General features: G+C 37.6%; 1 protein-coding gene across 2 annotated transcripts in view; it reads right to left on the reverse strand.

Annotated features, from left to right (window-relative positions):
- CTNNA2 (catenin alpha 2) overlaps nt 1-15,119 on the reverse strand; it is a 1,073,854-nt gene extending 1,058,735 nt beyond the window's left edge. Inside the window, exon 1 of one of the 2 annotated variants that reach the window (XM_073897478.1) lies at nt 14,793-15,119. The gene's annotated coding sequence lies outside the window, so the exon portion shown is untranslated. The remainder of the gene's footprint in view (nt 1-14,792) is intronic. The other variant, XM_073897482.1, reaches the window with a different exon arrangement.
- Between the last annotated feature and the right edge of the window lie 4,453 nt (nt 15,120-19,572).

The following is a 19,572-nucleotide window of genomic DNA, read 5'->3' on the forward strand; positions in this document are numbered from 1 at the left end:
CAACAATAAAATGTAATACAGCTGGATGTAAGAAGTCAGTTATTCATAACAGCAAACAAAATTCTTTCCAAAGGCAGCCAGGCATCAAGAAAATTTCATCAGATAAATAGAACTATCTCAAATTATTCAAGCCAGCTAGAACAAGAAAACAGCTGCATGCTGGTCACTGAAATCTTTATTCAAACTTATGAAATTAGTATTATTGTGACTCACTGTAGTTCTTTAGGAAAAGACAGAACTATTACAAAGTTAACTACATTTCTAAAACTTAGATTTATTGATTCAGGGTTAATAAAAATTCCTTACAATTCTATGAATCAGGGCCTGCCACTTGCGACTAATTTCACACCCATATTCAATCAATATTCTACAAAGAAAAATCCCTGTTTTCAATAGTAAATTTACATCACCTATTTAGAATATCTTAATGCAGATCATAGGATTTTAAGGTGATGGGTTCATTTATGATAAATCAATACTGATATGTATGCACAAAGCCTAGACCAGAAGAGTAATTATAATTCAAGGCAATGTGCCCATTTTCTCAATATGCAGAATCAATGAAAGGTTTTCTTTCAAAATAACCATTTCTCATAATAAAAGATCATGAAAATAAAACCAAAGTTATGCTTCCCTGGAAGTTTGAAAAAGATCCAGTGCCAAAAATTAAATTCTGTTAAAGAATTAAAGACTTCTAAAGCTTCTTAGTGGTGCTGAACTGGCGGCTGTCTTAATATTTATATATTTCTAAAAGACAATGCTGAATATGAGGAAGAGATGGTATGCAGCATAACAGCTTCTGTATGAAAATGATGAGAACATAATATTTAAAGTATCAGCAAAGAACAAAGTCATTTAGATAAAATTTTAAAAGTTTACTACCATGAGCATTTTGATAAGCACATTATCACCATCATCAGAATGCTGCTCACTCAACTTAGTACAAGATCTAAAAAAGACATAGTTCATGACTTTGAAGAGTCACATACAAACAACATCACCATGAAATATTCATAAAGGCCTAGAAAAGTGCCAAGTAAATATTTGGAAGTGAGCATATGAAATCCATGTATACACTGTGCTTACTCCAAAGAAAAAGGTTCACAATTACACTAATAAACAATAATATGTAAATATTATATATAAATATAACAATGTATTTGGGTTACTATGGAAGAGACAAGTATTGAGAAGAGTTTTTAAAGCAAAAAGGTGCATTCAGATCACACTATAGTGTATTTCATATATGAAGAATGACTCATTCATACTAAATCTAAGTTAACAAGAAAAAATATCTAAAATTAGGGGCACCTGGGCGACTCAGTCAGTTGAGCATCAGACTTGATTTCAGCTCAGGTCATGATCTCAGGGTCATGGGATCAAGCCACACATCTAGCCACCCATCAGGCTCTGTGCTCGGCAGGGAGTTGGCTTGTGATTCTCTCTCCCTCTGCCCCTCCCCCTGGCTGCACTCTCTCTCTCTCTCTCAAAAAATAAATAAAATCTTTAAAAAAATATCTAAAATTAAAAGAAAACTAAAAAAAGTATTATATGCTACTATGTTTGTGTGTGTGTGTGTGTGTGTGTGTGTGTGTATAAAACCATAAACTTATCTTTATGTACAAAGAGGTTAACAAATTGGTAAGAAAAACACAAGAAGAACAAAGTTTCTCAACGAATAAAGTATTTCAACAAACTGACGGGATATAAGACCAAACACAAAAATGAAAAGGAATAGTTTCTCTATCAGTAATAACCTTTCAGAAAATGTGAAAGAAAAACAATCCTTTTCCCAACAGTATTAGAAACTACAAAGAAGATGATAATAAATGTAATTTAAGAAAGACTTTCTTCTATGAAGAAAACTATTTATAATATTGAAGGACACGAAAAAGACCTTAATAAATGAGACATGCCAAGGGAAAGACAATGAATGAGAAAGTTGTTACTTTCCCCTCAAATGTTCTTAAATTAAATACAATGCCAGTTAAAATCCCAAGGGTGTTATTTATGAAATTAGATAACCTGGTTATCCTACTCTTCTGGAGAAAAGGTCCAACAATAAAGGAATTTGGAAAAAGAAAAATCATCACTTACTGGATATCACAACATACCATAAGCTATAGTAGCTATAACAGTATAACAACAACAAAATCTTTATATCCAGAGAACATAAATAAGTCCTATAAATTCAAATAAGATAAATAAAACCACTAGAAACACATGGGTAAAGATATGAACACAGTTATCACAGCTGAAGCAAAACGTTAGGCCATTAGGCCAAAAAACAAATGAAAAAGTAATCAACCTCCCCAAAAATCAGAGAAACAAATTCATTGAACAAAGATCTCATTCTTACCTATTCATTGGTAAAATTTTCCAAGTTTAAAGTTATAATGTATTGGCAAAAGTTTAAGGAAATATGTACCTTCCCAACTGCCTATGGAAAGTAAGGTAGTACTACCCTTTCAAAGAGCAATTAGGCATCAACTATTAAAATCTAAAACCTCATGGCTCAAAATTACAATTACCAGTCTACCTTTAAGAAAAATACACTAGTACATGTGGACAAGAAACCTGTATAAGGATGATTGTTTGAAATAGCAAAATAACAGGAATAAACTAAATGTCCATGAAAACACAAGGATTAAATAAACCATGGTTAAACCATGTTATAGAATAACAGGCAGCAGTTTAAAATATATATATATAAGGTATATATACTATATATAAATATACATGTATTATATATAAATACACAATAGATATAAATATATAATATATAACATATATATGTATATACTTCACATATTATATATATATATATTATATGTATATACTACACATATTATATATATATATATATTATATGTATATATATGTTTTACATATATATACTCAAGTTACCCACTACGCTCTATGTGAAAATGAGGCACAGAACACCATGTTACCATTTCAGTAAATATAAAAATATATATCTTGCTACATAGACATTAACTACCTATATCTTGAAGGCATTCTCCTGGGGCCCCAAAGTCCATCTCCCATGACACAACCCATATTTGAAGGCAGAGAAGCAAAAACTAGAAACTTAAATTCCAATCAAAGTAATGTTATATAGGAGTTAACGTGGAGGAAGAGTTTTTGTTATCCCAGGAAATGTTTACATATGTTTAGTTAAAAAAACAGAACACAAAAATACATATACATATGATCTCAGTTATGCCTTAAAGAGACCTCTACATGATAAACTCAGATATACTTGTGGTGGGGCTGAAACCTAGAAATTCACTAAATGTTCACTGGACAGTTGGACTGCAGTATTTTTTATTTTCAAGTTTCTTTTTCTGTTTATTTTCTAGATGTTTCACAATGGGCATGTACTACTACAAGTGTAAAAGACAAAACATGTTTTTGAAACAATGTATCTTGTTATTACATTCTTGAGATACCTCTATGCAGATAATGCTAAAATGTTTCTCTACTCCCAGCCTCTCCCCTTCACTCCAGTCCCACTTCTCAGCTGCTTACTGAGCAGTTATTAGCAACCCAGCTTCAGTTCTCCTGGATGTGACTTCACTTCTCCCACTGCTGTGCTCATTGATCCCATCTTCCTGCTGGCTCAGCCCTGTCCCAGTTCCCAGACCTAGACAGGACTGAATTAAAAAGTACTCAACAAGGTCATCCCCTCCTCCATCTCTCTCCCATCCATTACTAGAACTACATTTCTGATTCTGAGCCCACCTGGACTTCTGGCCCATGCCACTGTGGAGTCAGTACCACACCGTACTACACATTCTATCATATTCTTTCTGGTATTAACCTGTTCAGGTACTTTCCACCCCTGCCAGGTTGTCAACTCGTAAGGTCAAGTACCCTATCCTACTTATATAGAGCCAGGGCTATGTCCTCCCAAACAGTAAGTATTTGATGAATGGCTGCTACGATTGTTTAACCAGACTTCTATAGGATTTGTTTAAAGGTAGAGGGAGTTCAGGGACTCAATTCAAGTAGCTCGCATTTATTAAGAAACTTTGTGGGCCCAGGACTGTAATGGGAATATTAGAACAAAATGAATGTATGGCTTCTATTCTCAATATAGTTAGAATCTAAAGTGGTTGACAACACCTAAAAAAAAAAAAAGAAAGAATAATTACTGTTTTAGTTTCTGCCTTAACAAGCAAAACATGAAAATCTTCTTGCCTGAGGTCCTGATTTCACAGATGGGCAAACTGCAATCAAGTCTGCCTGCCTGGATTCCAGACTACTGCCACCACTGACTTTCGCCTCCTGTCCCAACTCCATGGGCCCCAATGTGCCTGGCGCTGCTCGTCACTATTTGTATGCTTGCCCACTTTGGATTATTCCCCTGGATCTAGATTCTTTCTTCCTCTAATTCATGCTGTACATTAGAATCGAAATTTCTTCCCCCCTTTTTTCCTAGAGTACCCTTTGCCACTTGTTTTTGCACACATCCCCACAATAACAAACTATGACTATAATCCTAGATTTCCTCTTCAATCTCTTTTCCATAAGACTGAGAATATCATGGCAGGCCTCTAAATCAAATTATAACTCACTTATCCAACATTCATTTCCCCTTACTTTTCCTTAACAGAACTGCCATTCAGCTCATCTGTCCCTTTCATTTCCTACACACAAGCAGTACTTCAGGGAAAGCTGACCTCATCCCCAGCCAGGAGATCCTGATTAGCCTAAACTCTCATGCAGGGTATTCCCTTTCCCCTTGCAGTTGAATGGATTGGGGATGGCCATGTGATCCAGCACTGGCCAGTGAGATAAGAGATTAGGGAGGGGCGCCTGGGCGGCTCAGATGGTTAAGCGTCTGCCTTTGGCTCAGGTCATGATCCCAGAGTCCTGGGATCAAGTCCCACATCGGGGTCCCTGCTCCTTGGGAGCCTGCTTCTCCCTCTGCCTCTCTCTCTCTCTCTCTGTCTCTCATGAATAAATAGATAGATAGATAGATAGATAGATAGATAGATAGATAGATAGATAAGGGAGGACTTTTGGCAAAGGTTTCCTCATTTTTCTGGAGGAAACACTGCTGTGGCATGATGGTGGGCTTAGAATTGTGGCAACCATCATTCACGCCACTGGTGGACAGTGAGGTCTAGACACAGAGGGGCAGAGGCAAGGGAAGAGAGGGAAAATCAAGCCTAGGTATGACACCTGGCCCTTCCCATCTTTTGGATTTCTTATTACTTTTGCAAATCTTTTTGAATGTATTCCCTTTCCTCTGCTGCCAGGTTGCTTAGAACAAATAGCACAATTTCAAAAAATATATATACCAGCAGTTTCACTCTCTAGTTTAAAGAGTAACTTTAAAATGGGAATTTGGTGGGTATTTGGGTTGTTTTTAGTCTGAAGCTATTATGAACAAAGCTGCTATTAATTTTCATGTAAAAGTCTTTCTGCATATATTTTCATTTCACCTGGGAGTGGAATTCCAGGGTTGTATGGTAAGAGTATTTTTAACATTAAGAGAAACTGCCAAACTGTTTCCCAAAGTGTTGCATTCCCACCAGCAATGTATGAGAGCTTCAGCTGCTTCACACCCTCTCCAAAACTTGATATTGTCAGTCTTTTTAAATTTAGCCATTCTAGTGTTTGTACAGTGGTATCATATTGTGCTTCTTAAGTTTCATTATTTGGGCAAATAATGGAGTGAAACACCTTTTCATGTCCTCATTGGCCATTGTATATTTTCTTCAGTAAAATGTATCTTCAAATATTTTGTCCATCTTTTAGTTGGATTGTTTTCTTATGGAGATTCAAGAGTCCTATATACAGTTAGGACAATTAGTCCTTTGTCCAATATATAGAGATAGAAATAGAGATACAGAGATCTAGCAAATCTTGTGTTCTTAAGAAAAGTTTTTATTATTATTATGAAAAAGTCTAGCTTATCTTTATTTGTTTTAAAACTAGTCCTTTTTGAGTCCTACCTAAGACATCATTGCCTAACCCCAAAAACACAAAGATTTTCTCCGATATTTTCTTCTTGAAGTTTATATACTCAAAGCCATAGACAAATATCAAAAATATTATGCTCAATGAAAGGAGACAAAAATGAGTACATATTCTATGATTCAATCTATATCCATTTCTGGAACAGGAAAAACTAATCAACAGGGAAATAAAGCAGATCAAGCAGAAGGGAGCTTTTTAGGGCAATGGAAATAGTCTAGATCTTGACTGCAGTAGTGGTTACATAGGTATATTTGTCAACACACAACAGTATTTATAATGGATGCATTTTGGGACAGAATGGACTCCAGGAATAAACCCAGCCTTATATGGTCAATTAATCTTCCACAAAGGAAGCAAAAATATACAAAGGGGAAAAGACAGTCTTTTCAATAAATGGATAGCCACATGCAAAAGAAAGAAACTCAATGATTTTTGTATACCATATACAAATATAAACTCAAGGGGTACCTGGGTGGCTCAGTCATTGGGCGTCTGCCTTCTGCTCAGGTCATGATCCCAGCACCCTGGGATCGGGCCCCACATCGGGCTCCCTGCTCGGCGGAGGCCTGCTTCTCCCTCTTCCTCTGCTGCTCCCGCTGCTTGTGCTATCTCTCTCTCTCTCAAATGAATAAATAAAATATTAAAAATAAACAAATAAACAAACTAGAAGGGGGCCCCAGAAATTATAAAAAAAAATATATAAACTCAAAATGGATTAAAGACTTAAATGTAAGACCAGAAACCATAAAACTCCTAGAAGTAAACATAGGCAGTAAGCTCTTAGACATTGGCCTGAGCATTATTTTTGGATCTGTCTCCTTAAACGAGGGCAACAAAAACAAAAATAAACAAATGAGACTTCATCAAACTAAGAATCTTTTGCAAAGAACAGAAAACCATCAAAAAAATGAAAAGACAACCTACTCAAAGGTATTTACAAATGATATAATAAGGTGTTAATATCCAAAATATATAAGAAACACACAATTCAGTATCAAACAAATAAACAATCCAATTGAAAAATGGGCAGAGGACCTGAATAGACATTTCTTCTCCAAAGAAGACATACAGATGGCCAAGAGACACATGAAAAGATGTGTCTTTTCACTAAGATGGCAAATCATAAGGGAAATGCAAACCCAAACCACAGTGAGATATTATTTCACACCTGTCAAAATGTTGTCAAAAAGACAAGCAATAACAAGTGCTGGCAAGAATGTGAAGAAAAGGCAACTCTTAGGCACTGTTGTTGGGAATGTAAAATGGCATAGCTGCTATGGAAACAATATAGAGGTTCCTCAAAAAATTAAAAGTAGAACTACCAGGTGATCCAGCTGGGTATTTATCCAAAGAAAGTGAAAACACCAATTTGAAAAGAAATATGCACCCCTATGTTCACTGGAACATTATTTACAATAGTCAAGATACAGACGCAACTTCAGTGTCCATCAAGAGATGAACGGACACACACATGCGCACACACACGAACACATGCACTGGACTATTACTCAGTCATAAGAAAAGAATGAAGTTTTGCCACTTGTGACAATGTGGATGGACCTACAGGGAATTATACCAGGTGAAATAAATCAGACAAAGACAAATACCATACAGTTCCACTTATATGTGGAATATAAAAAACAAAACAAATAAACAACAACAAAAAAAACAGAAACAGACTCATAAATAGGGAGAACAATCTAGTGGTTGCCAGAGGTGAGGGGATGGGCAAAATAGGGAAACGGGATTAAAAGGTACAAACCTCCAGTTATAAAACAATTAAAACAGAGGGATAAATGTACAAAATAGGGAATATATGTAATAACTTTGCTTGGTGACAGAGAGTAGCTAGATTTGACATGGTTATCACTTTGTAACGTATATAATGTTGAATCACTATACTGTGTACACCTGAAACTAATACAATATTATATGCCAGCTACACTTTAATAAAAGAAAAAAATGGATATACTCTATTATATAGAAAACATACCTCAACAAATTTGATTTTAAAAATTTTAATGGGAGTTTGTTAGAAATACTGGTGACCACACAGTCTTATGGGATAGGATTTAGGGGATAAGCAAGACTTTACTGTGCCTAAGGCACAAATACTAACCTTGGAGCACATATAATTTCCTAAATAAATATCACCTTATTCTAAATTCATTAATGCCATAGAGTCTTTCAAAGACAGTGGCATTACTCAAACAAGTCGGACTAGTCACTGAATGGAGGTAGCAACTGACAGTTGCTAGGTAGCAACTTCAGTCCAGGAAGGATTTTTAAAAAGGAGAGAGGGGCTCCTGGGTGTTGCGGTTGGTTAAGTGTCTGACTCTTGGTTTTAGCACAGGTCAGGCTCAGGTCGTGATCTCAGGGTCGTGAGATGGAGCCTTCTGTAGGGCTCTGTGCTCAACGTGAAATCTGCTTGAGATACTCTGCCCATCCCGCTCATGCTCCCTCTCTCTCTCTCTCTCTCTCTCTCTCTCAAATAAATAAATAAATCTTTAAAAAAATAAAAAGGAGAGAGAGGGAAGGATGGAAAGGTAAGAAAGGGAAATGTGCCATAGTTCTCCCTTGGCCCAGAGACTCTGTGAAGCTAAATTTGCAATTTTCTCAGGAAAGGGAAAGCATATGCCACTGAAGATGAAGGTTTTTCTCATATAGCAGCAGTTTATGTTTCAAAAGAAAAAAACAAATGGGACACAGTGAGAAATAAATCATTATGCTTTGAAATTTTAAGGGAAATTCACAAGTAGTATTATAGAATTTTATAGCTAGAAAACACTCTCTGTATCATATAGTCCAAGCCACTTAAAATACAAACTAAATAAGCAAGCCTTGGAGAATGTGAGGCTTGTTTAGTCATATATTAGTTAGTTGAAAACCTCAAGGAAGAACTGAGGTGCCCTGATTCCTGATTTGGTGCTTTTTTTTATAAAATTACAATCTCTAGCCCAGTGCTCTACACAGAGCAGATATTTAGAAAAACGAAAAACAAAAAACCTGTTGAATAAATTCACGCTAGGTAATAGGATAAAAAATACAAAGAAAGGATAAGTGAATACTGAGATAAATTTAGATGCAAACATTATCCCCAACAAGTTCTGTATATACTTTTTTATGCTATTTCTGCATATTATGGGAGGGGGGAGCGTATTTTATGGAATTACTCTGGCCGGTATCAATGTCTAAAGAAAGAAAATGAAGACAAGCGGTAAACTCTCAAGAACTATGGAATCCCCTTTCCCAGAAATAACTGAAGACTATTAGCTCTTTCCAAGATAGTTAAGAAGCATTTCTACCTTTTTACTGAAAGATGTATTAATGATATTTAACAACAGCTTTCAGGACTTTGAATTTAAGATAAACTTGTGAAAGTGGATTCACACCAAATCTTTGTCTAATCACAATTAAAATCAGATGAGAATATCAGATCCTTTACTCATTTATGGAATCACTGTGGTTTCTGGTTATGTTGTGGGAGAACTGACATATCTCTATCAGGAGTTCATGACTTTGGCTGTGAAACATCAAGGTACTATAAAAAAGATCTTGGATTTACTGCAGATATGTAATGAACAACATAAGTCCAATTTAGACAACATCAACATACCAGACATGTCCTTTTAATTTTCAGTTATGATTCTAGAGTCCTTATAATCTTATAAAATTATTTATTTTACCTCATCCCTGGTGGCATGTCCATTATTTTAAGGTAGGAATGTTGAAGCAAGCTGGGTTATTACTTGATTTGGATCTTGATCCCAATCAGGCAGCTCCCACAGGTGCTATATTACTTGGTTCCCCCCCAAAAGGCAAATAAACAAAATAGCAAGATACTGAAAGAGAGCAAAATAATGCAAAACCAACATCTGATTTTACATACATATTTTTTAATCTATGATCTAGTTTTGAAGAATGTTAACTGAAATATATGTGTGTGTGTGTGTGTGTGTACACTTCTAAACAAGTAAAATGTGGATTTAATTAGCATGACAGAAAAAAATATAGAAAACCCCTTTCAGCTCAATAGATGAAACAAAATAAACTCATTTTATCTCATCTTTATTCCACTTCTCCATTTGGTCACCACCTTAACTTACAGGGGAAGACAATTACTTATTTCACTCCTGTTAATGCACACTGTCGTCACGACTGAAAAATAATAGTCTAAGAGTTGTACATGAAGATACAGCCTTGAAATAAAAAGGAACAAAAGCCCTATAAAATTAAGCTTTATAAAATCAGACTATCACTTTGTGTTTTTTAATAACGTGTCACAGGTAGTAATCTCAAATCTCAAAGAGTTGTAGAATGCGTATTTGTGGTTGAGTCAGAATTCATCTCCAAGGTAAAAATTCACTTATGAGGAAAATAGAAATGTAAAGTCTGTCAAAAATCACTGGTGCTTTAATACGGAACTGACTAGAAGTCATACATTTGAAAATGTTTTATTTAGGTCTGCTGAATCTTTAAAACATCAAAATATTGAGAATAAACCTCAAAATAGAAAATAAAAATGCTACAGTCTCTGGTCTGTTAGACTGCTAGCTTTTGGAAATACATTTATGTTTATAACTACATATCACAATATTCATGAGAACATTTTCTGTATTATTAAAACTATGAAAATATAAATATAAGGAGCATTTTACTATTTTTGGATAAAGCAATCAAATTGTGTCAATCTACTAAAAATGGATTAAACAGGAGCACTATAAATACTAACACTTTTAATTTGCAGGTAAAATTGTCTGAAAATCTTTTTTTTCTGACAAAATAACACAATTCATATCACTTATTGCTTCATGGATATATATTTCAAAATAGTTAATGACCACCAACCGAAAATAAAAGTGCACCAACAGACGTAGCCAAGAAGCCACTGGCACCCCATCCATGCAGTGCAGATATTTAACTTGCTCAGTGCACATTCCCAAACAGACCCTCTGCTGTCACAGCTTTGTCTCCCAGGAAAACACTTGAAATAGCATAATCCATACAGAACCATTAATAATCTTGAACACCAAAAAAAGGGAGGGGGTTGCTGTTATTAGGAAAAGTCAACAATGTAATAAAAATAAAGTTTCTGGAGATACAATTACCCTAAAATTACCAGCTTCATGTGTGTCAAAATAAAATAATCCTGGAAATTATTCTCCAAGATACAGTACTGGAATATTCTCGGGTTAAGGCAAAACAAGAGAGAGTTGTGATAATCACAATACTGAGCCTTTGTTGCTTAGAAAGGTCAAGTTTACCCTCTGCCTTGAAATTTAAAGAAAAGAGATTTAAAAAAAACAAAAACAGTCTGCATCCTCGCTGTGACCTGGAACCTTGGATTCTGTGCCTTGGGATCTGGCTTTTGGTGGGAACTAATACAAACCCCCTGGGTGGCTGAACATTCTATAATAAAATAGATCCTACACTACAAGTTGTCTCATCTCAAGGGATAGTATAACTATACTGACTATGTTTAATACCTTTTAATACCCTCACCAACTATTCCAGTAAAGTCTTTCCAAACACACCTTGCTGCTGCTTCTCTTTCTGCTTTTGTTCCAGCTGTGGTACACACACTGCATGAAACCTTTCTCAGAGTATCTGTCCAAGCTCCTGAGCTACTCCTGAATATAATCTTTCCCCAGCCACATAAACATCTGTCCTGTTTGGAATTCCTCTAACACTTACTTGCTCCTCACTTCTTTCTAGTACATAATCATATGTTGTCTTGGATTGTTTTAAAATCATTTCTCCAGATTACAATAATGTTTACCCAATACACGCATTGTTTGTACCAAGTACTGTGCTTAACACATTTAACTCTTAAAGCAATCCCATGAATCAGAGTCTACTAAAATCCCCATTTTGTTGATGAAGAAAAAGAATTAAATAGTAAGCAAGGGTACAACACTCTCTACTACTTAAGTGAAGCATGCATTTAAATCTAAAACTCTCTTCAAAGATCTTGTTTGACATTGTGAAATATGACCTCATGCAAATGCCTGTTCTCCTAAACCAGACTATAAGCTAAGGTCAAAGAGAGTGGTGTCTTTTACTTCCTTCCAGCACCTCATACCATAGGACTGGAGAGCTCTGAGTGAGGGAGGCACAGAGAATGTACCTAGAATATTTCCTACAGCATCCACTAAATGTTCTGTTGGGCCTTTATCTGTACCCTACATTCTTAAAGGTCCAGTCAACTAAAGGCAGAAGCTTCCAGAAATGAAATTCCTCAAAAGTCGGTCTTTATCTGCAAACTGATTATGGTCAGAGTAGCTGGCTGCTTTTTGAAGATACTAGTTCCTCTTCTATTTTATATTTTATTAATTGTATCATCTTTCTCAAAATCTTACTGTAAACAGATGTCATTTTACCTTCTATTTTTGAATAAACTTGCAAATTTTTTTTTCACTAAGTGGACAAACGTTTACAAAGGAGACAAATAAAAGGTACCTTTTTTTCCATAGTAAGCACATTATTAAAACTGAGATATACACCCATATCACTCTGTGTAGCAAAACTGCAATAAAGAAAGAGCAGGGCTGACCGAGGGGCTGCCTCCTCTGCAACACTCTCAACTATGAAGCCCAACCAAGAAAGAGCAGTAGAGATGTTGGAAGGGGAAAAGTCATTTGAGAGTAAATTAGAATAAAACTAATGTATTTTATTCATATACAATTACTACCAGAGTCTTTCACTAGCTTCGTGGCATTCCAGGAAAAGGAACAGCAACAATACAAAAACACTCCCATCTACAATTGTGTTCACTTTTAAGTAATGTAACCACTCAAATACAGACAGGGTTGACTGCAATTCTGCATTAGGATGTTGGTAACACTGATAATTCAACCAAGCTTCTGCCACATGTCCTAAGAGTCAGCCAAGCCATTAATGGAATTGCATTCCTACCAAGGGGAGTTTAGGCAGGGGGTAGGTCCATCATTCCTAATAACACCTACTTCTCCAAAACTGATTCAGATGATTAACAGTGTCAGCTCTTCATCAAATCAGCACTCAATCACTTTGCAAGGTAATTCTCTTCATCTCAACTCCTACTTTACATTCCCATAAAATGCCAAAATGCATATTGCACTACTGACATATAATAATTTAAACGAAAAGAAAGAAATCAATAATTTGCTCCACAGCACAGCATCTTACTGTCAGCTTCACTGAATCCACCATTAATTTCAGTTCCTCCCCACATACTCATTAAACATAAAATACAGCTATTCTATGGATGTTAAGGTTTTTGGGTTTTGTTGTCTTTTTTTAAAAAGAGAATACAGATATGGCAAAACACAAGCTTCCAAATATTCCATTTCTGATTTATACTTTTATTGTTTGTTGGAGCTTTCTAAAATGATGAATATACTAAACATTCTGAGGCATGGTTGTCCCACCACGTATAAATAAACTTTTCAGCAGCAATGCTTGCAAAAAGGAAGACTGAAAAATTACTGTTAAAATATATAATGGAAGGCGTTAGAATGCAAGCTAAAGAAAGCAAAGTGAAATATATCATTTAGTGAAACTGAAATTTTAAATTGTCAATAATGGTCCCAGAGCTAATTCAACTTTTCCACTGGTGTAAACCACAAACACAATTACACAGTATGTTTCTCTTCAAAGATCTTTATAAGTCCTGTAAGGTGGATGAGAAGGGCTAAGAATATCTGTTAAAGATTATAACGTGACTAATGTTATTAAAATAGGGTATTTATAAGCCTGTGAAGTATAACCTCATTACTCCAAAAACTATCTATCCATTGTCCTCCTTTAGAAGTTAACCCATTATGAACAAAAGTGCATCTCTGCCACCCTTCTGCTCCCGGTTTTCCCAGATCAATGCACCTTCGTGTTTGTATGCCGGCCAAAACATTCCATAAATAATGCTATGGGGCACACGCATTAAAGTTTAGAGAGTTTCTGCCTTTGAAGGAGATAGTGACAGGACTAAGGACACACGGGTTCAATTCCAAGACAAATATTAGGCGGGTGGTTTGAAAATATCAATCAAAAGAGGCCTAGGGGAAAAGAATACAAACGTCCACTGCCACCACCCTTCTTTTCCCCTCCCCTCTTCCTCTCTTGTTCTCTTCCTCTCTTTTCTTCTTTCCTTGTGGTTTCTCACAGGGACTGTCAAAGCAGGAAAGCTGCTAATTTAAAATTAGTGAGACACATGCTGGGAATATGTAATTCCCAGGAGGAAAAAAGAAACTGCTAAAAGGGGGTGTGGGGGGTTGTTGGCAACATGTTTAAGTGACAGTCCTCCCCACCCCCACCCTAATACTGCACAAATCCACAGATTCTTCTTCGACCCTCTTCTCCTTCCAGGTCCCAGTACTCCATCCAACTTGACCCTTAATACAAATAATGTAAGGACCTGCAGGGCATCCGCTGTGCAAGAGTGTATCTCTCAGTATATGTGCCCAATTTTCTGAAGCCCCTGAATCCGGACAGTTGTAGCAAGCGAGGGATCTCCCACCGGGAAAGAGGTGAAGGAAGGGGGGGGGGGAAGAGGAAAGGATGCAGAGCGGCTCTCTAGGGCGAGTGGCTGAAAGGAAGAGAGGGAAGAAAGAAAGGGTGGGAAGGAAGTGGGGCTGGAAGAGAGGAAGAAAGGGATGAAAGAAAGGCTGGAAGAGAGAAAGGAGGGGAGAGGAGAGAGGGATGTTGGGAAGGATGAGGGCGGGAGGGTTGGGGAGCGAGAAGGGAGGGGAGGATGGAGAGGATGGGAGGGAGGTAGGGTGGGAGGGAGGCAGGCAAGGATGGAGGATGCTCTGCCCAAGACTCACCTCTGTGGGTCGGTGGGAGTTTCTCGCCTCCTCCTCTTTCTCGCCCGTTCCCAACAGCTGGAGGGGTAATCACAGAAGGGACTGGAGAGGCGGCGGCGGGGACGAGGGCAGCAGCTGCGGCAGCAGCCTCTGGCCGAGGTGCGGTGCCTCCTGCTCCGCCCGCCAGCCCGGGTCTCCGCCTTACTCAGGGCTGGAAGCGAAGCCGCTCCCCCCTCCCCCCGCCCGCCCCGCGTCCTGCCCAAGCGCGAGCGGCAGCAGCCCGGATCGCCGCTAGGGGAGGTGGCCAGTGCGCAAGCGCGGCCGCTCGCTCGCTCGCGCGCCCCCCGTGGTCCCCGTGGCTCCGCGGGGCTGTGGGAGGCCCGGGGTAGGGGGGGACGCGGGCGCGCGCGGCCTAGGGAGCGCCCAGCGAGAGGGGCAGGGGCGGAGCTGGGGAGGAGAGGCTAGCTCCGAGCCGCAGGTGGGGGGAGGGGATGGCGGCGAAGGGGCACCGCCGAAGGGCGCAGGTGCCGTGTCCATGACAACCGCGTTAGCCTCCGGGCGGGGGCCCGGAGCTGACTGGCCGGAAGCCGCGAGGACTGGTTTCTGAGACACCGTGCGGGAGAGGTCCTGGGGCGGTGGGTGGGAGGCGGGAAGGAACGGGGGTTGCCGAGTGGGAAGAAAGGGTGAGCCCGAGAGGGCAGAGACACGTGGCAGGAGGAGGGCTGGGCCTAAGTGCAGGATGGTGGAGACCGATACGGGAGGTAGGTTTGTTGGGACCTGGAGTACCAAAGGGAGGAGGATCAGGACTTTAAAATAGGACCTGGAAGAGGATGGAAGTGTTAAAATAAATGCAACATTTGCTCATTTCACGAGCCTTTGTTGAGTGCTGTGTATGTGGAAGGCATTCTAATTCTTCTATTGATGCAAAGATTATTACTAAGCCCCCAATTTGCACCAGCCACTCTACTTAAGCATTTCAAGATATCACAAAATGTTTACTATCCGGTGTTTGTCCTCGCGGAGGTTATACTTTAGTTGGGGACTTTACATAGAGATCATAGGGAGTTTATACTCTGCCCATCACCATCAACTGGGGCTGGAATGTAACTGTTACAGAAATGCTAGAAATGAAGAAGGTACAAGCTACTCAGTTACAGTTATCTTTGTTCTGCTACAATACCAAGTGACAATTTTTTTTTAATCAAGAGAGAATAAAAACAAAATCTATGGCAGTTTGGTAAGACACAAGTTATGCTGCATTCACAACATGCTACTTCTCTGGTCTGCTCGCCCACCAGCATCAGTGTGTTTGTTCGAGCCAACACTTGTACGGCTTTATATCACTTGGTATACGCGTTTTTTACACTCCTTCTTTATTGACTATGTCAGCTATGTTACATCCCCTTCTTCCCGAGCTGGCATCTGCGATTGTTTGAAAATAATGTCAAAGCCAATTGTCTTATTCTCTCCAGGCAATGGCTTGAGAGCTCTATCTCTAACCATTCCTTTTTTCTCCAAATTCTTCTTGCCTTACATTTTCCTTGTCACCAGCACTTCACCACTTTAAAAAAATAATAAAAATAAAAATTCCAGAGAGAAAAGGTGCACCGGAATCAAGTGTACACTTAAGAAAAACCTCCTTAGCCGACAACGATGGTTCAGGACCACGGACAGTGACACCGCATGTTCCTCTCCCCAAGCCTTTTCCTTAAACTCAGCTTAGACACAGGATGCGCTTCAAGAAGTAAATGCTGAACACCAAATGATCTGTGCCAAAAGACATGAACAGATTGGAAAAAGGAAAGAACACACCATGGACTGGAATAGGTAGGAATGAAGTAGGCCCTTCAGCTAGACTTTGAAGAAAGAGTAGGTAACATTTAGGGAGACATCACTGGACCCTAAAATGGTAAGAGGAGGATAAGTCAGCAAGGGAAGTGTTCAAATAAAAATAGGGATACTTCATAGTACTACTGCACCATATCTTCCTGAAGGCAGAGTACACTTCTGATTTTAATTGGTCTAAGAATATGGAAAGGGTAAAGTAGTCCCAGTTAAATAAGGTAGAATACAGTCTCAAGAACTGACACTTTTTTGTTATTACTGTGATTTTTCATTCTCTCATCAGGCTGGAGGGGATAAATTTAAAAATACAGGCCAAAGAATTATCAGACAAGTTCATCTCTTTTACATTGACAGGATTCATTTATAGGTTTGTGAGTTGTTTTAAATTAGGCTTATATTTATAATTCTGTTTCAATTGACAGCAGACAGAAAAAAAAAAACTAATGTAGATCCAGTGTTGTCTTGTCAAAATGAGATTTCCTTCATTTTTGTTTTGTAGTGACTTTCAAAACTATTAGGTATTATTGAGAAACCTTTAAAAGTCATTTGTAAAATATTTATAAGGTTTTATCCATGCAATTGCTTTACAGTTAACAAAAATTAATAGCCTAAAAGGCATCCCTTATTTCTCAGACCCTTGACCTCCCTCACTCTTCCTTCTAAATGCACCAAACTATTGTCTGTCAATCAGATAGTGATAAGAAATTGTCCAGGCAATGTCTTTAAGTTCCCAGCAGGCAAATGGCAACTAAGATTTTTGTTCCCTGCCTCCAAAGAATTTACTAACTCTTTTATGTTTTGGATAAGAGGGGCCCTCCATCCCTACCTTCTCCAATGGAAACATGCAAATTGAGTATTATTTTTTAGCTATATTTATTTCTCTCTGATAACAGTCTAAACATACTTGTTTAAATAATAGCTATCGTTGGATACTGAATAGCTATCATTTTATTTGTCCCCATTCTAAGCCAAGAGGATAAATTTTTTACCTTTATTTCTTTTGTTTTGAGACTTCTTGTGAATCTGGCTGTTTCCAATTTTTTTGATTTAAGTGTTGTCCTTCATTTCAATGACATAAACAGATAAGCCCTCAGAAAAACAAGCAGTTTCCCCTCCCGCATTCATATTAAAGATTTATACCAACATTAATAACAAGAAGCATATTATCGTGTGCAAATGTAAAAATATTGTATATATTTAAAGTACAATTTAACCTGCAATAACATGACATCTAGATTTTTAGAATAGACTCCAAGACTGACAATTCTAAGTAAAATTATTCCTCATGCTTATACATTTAAATGTTAGGTCACTACATACTGGGACCCTCATTCAGTCTGTTAGCTCCTGAAATTTCTCTATCAAATCCTCCTGTGCAATTCATTTTTTAGTAGATAGCAGTTTTAGTTTCACAGCAAAATTTAGCAAAAAGTACAGAGTTTCTATATACCTCCTGCTGCCACACAAGCAAAACCTCCCCCACTATTGACAACCACAGTGTTACACTTGCTAAAACAATGAACCTACATCGATACATTGTTATCATTCAAAGTGTTAACACTTAGTGTAGTTTACACTAAGGTTCAGCTTGTACATTCTATAGGCCTATAAATAACATGTATCCACCACTGCAGTATCATGCAGAATAGTTTCACTGTCTTAAAAATCTATACCCTACCTATTCATCCTTCCTTGACCCTAACCCCTGACAATTATTTTACTGTATCTATAGTTTTGCCTTTTCTAGAATATCATACAGTTAGAATCATACAGTATGTAGCCTATTCAACTTTTTCAACCTTAGCTTCTTTCACCTAGTAGTATGCACTTAAGTTTCCTCAATGTCTTTTCACAGCTTCATAGCTCATTTCTTTTTAGTGTTAAATAATATTCCATTGTTTGGTTTTACCAGTTTGTTTATCTGTCTGCCCACTAAAGAACATCTTGATTGTGTCCAACTTTTGGCAATTATGAATAAAGAGAATATAGATATTTTACCTTTTTAATAACCTCCTAAATATTTCAGACCCTCTTACAATATTTGTTACATATGAGTCATACCCCAGGATTTTCTCTTCTATGATTCAGCATGTTCTCACAAACGTAGTAGATTTCATCTCTTGTCTAAAAAATATCAATGAAACTCTCACTGTTGTTTATATGTACTCCTTTCATTATTAAAAAAGCAAACAAGCATTAAATTGTTTTAGAATTCTTGTTTTCTACCTATTCTTTCAACTCTAACTTTCCTTTTTTTCAAACGTATCCATCATTTGTACATTTGTATCCCTAGGTAGTTGTGTGTATATAGTGTAATGGTGTGTTAGTGTGTGTAAACACACACACCATTTTTATGTTTGTAAGGAAATAGAGAAACTGTTTTAGGAATCATAAATTTCTACCTTTTTCATTTTGAAACATTTCAACTGTGACATTATATAGATAGAATGTGGTAGGCAAGATAATGGACCCCTAAAGATTCCCATGCCTACTTCCTTGAACCTATGAATATGATATGTTACATGGCAAAAGGAACTTTACAGATGTAATTAAAGTTAAAGAATTTGAGAATGGGCGATTATCCTAAATTATCTAGATGGGTTCAATACAATTACATGTCATTTTAAAAATGGAGAATCTTTCCTTGGCAGAGTCAAGAGATACATTAAAGAAATAAGGCAGCAGGAGAAGAGTTAGAGAGATTCCAAGCATGAAAGTGACTTGAATGGTTTTGCTAGCTTTGAAGGGAGCCATAAACCAGAAAATAAGGGCAGCCTCTAAATGTTAAGCACAACTCCTGGTCAACGGACAGCAAGGAAACAGACCTCAGTCCTACAAACTACATGGAAGTGAATTGTGCCAACAACCTGAACAAGCCTACAAATGAATTGTTCACTAAAGCCTCCATAAAGGAACATAGACCTGCCAACATTTTGATAGTGGCCTTGTGAAACTC

This window comes from Callorhinus ursinus, unplaced genomic scaffold, assembly GCF_003265705.2.
Source record: "Callorhinus ursinus isolate GAN/ISIS: 27379988/994484 unplaced genomic scaffold, GSC_fseal_2.0 scaffold10, whole genome shotgun sequence".
Lineage (NCBI taxonomy): Eukaryota > Metazoa > Chordata > Mammalia > Carnivora > Otariidae > Callorhinus > Callorhinus ursinus.